The 986-nt window shown below is 59.7% G+C and overlaps 1 pseudogene; it reads right to left on the bottom strand.

The window, feature by feature from the left end:
* Window positions 1-729, bottom strand: LOC102832440 (annotated as a pseudogene).
* Window positions 730-986: the final 257 nt, after the last annotated feature.

Genomic DNA, 986 nt, shown 5'->3' with positions numbered 1-986 from the left:
CTGGTTTGGGGGTCGAGGACCCCGCACAAATCGCTGTCAGTAGAAGAAGGGTGGTGGGCTCCGACGTCTGGGCCGCTCCCTAGAGTCTTCAGCCGCTCTCCTTCACTGCCTGGTTCTGTTCCACCTGAGGGAGCCTCTGCCACCATGGGTGGTGGGGCTGCTGGGCAAGGCCAGGGGATGAATCAGCGGAACCTATGGCAATTTGGGGCATAGCGGCTGCCCTTCACTGGTATCCACCCCCAGGCCCAGTGACATTAGCAGCTTCTGCACCCTTCTCTCCTTCCACGACATCAAATTCCACAGTCTCTCCAGCTCCAACGCTGCTCAGAAACTTCCTGGGGTTGTTTCTTTTAATAGCTGTCTGGTGAACAAAGACATCTTCCTTGGTGTCATTCTTGTTGATGACTCCATAATCATTCTGGACGTTGAACCATTTGACAGTGCCCAGGACTTGGATTGCCAGCACCGGCTTGTCTGCCTGACTCCGGGTCGGGGGTGCAGGTGTCCCCGAGGCAGCCGTTGCTGGGTTGCCAGCAGTGTGGGGTCCCGGCACCGAGGGGCTCACAGAAGCGGGGCCCAAGGCAACTCTGTCCCCGCCCCGCCGCCGCCTGCCCCGCTGCCTGCTTTCTGAGGCTCCCCCACGGGCACCGGTACCACCACTGCTACCACCCCTGCCGCCGTTATGGGCACTGTCACCACGGGGGCCGCTGTCGCCTTTGCCTCGCTCATCCCTCTGGGTCCAGTACGGACCCCCGCCACCACCTCCACCACTGCCCCGGCCCCTCCCCCGGCTCACTAACCCGCCGCCCGGTTTGGTCCTCACGCCCAAAGCCTCCTCCGCAAGCTGGCAACCAGCCTAGAGCCGAAGCCCTTCCATCCTTTGACTGCTAATCTGTTTTTGTCTCTGTGTGTGAGATGTGTCTCTTGTAGACAGCATATTGAAGGATCTTGTTTTTTTTTTCCTTTTTGCCCCCCTTGTCTCTTAA

This window comes from Chrysochloris asiatica, unplaced genomic scaffold (genome assembly GCF_000296735.1).
Source record: "Chrysochloris asiatica unplaced genomic scaffold, ChrAsi1.0 scaffold00227, whole genome shotgun sequence".
NCBI lineage: Eukaryota > Metazoa > Chordata > Mammalia > Afrosoricida > Chrysochloridae > Chrysochloris > Chrysochloris asiatica.
This window is presented reverse-complemented; position numbering and strand designations above follow the sequence as displayed.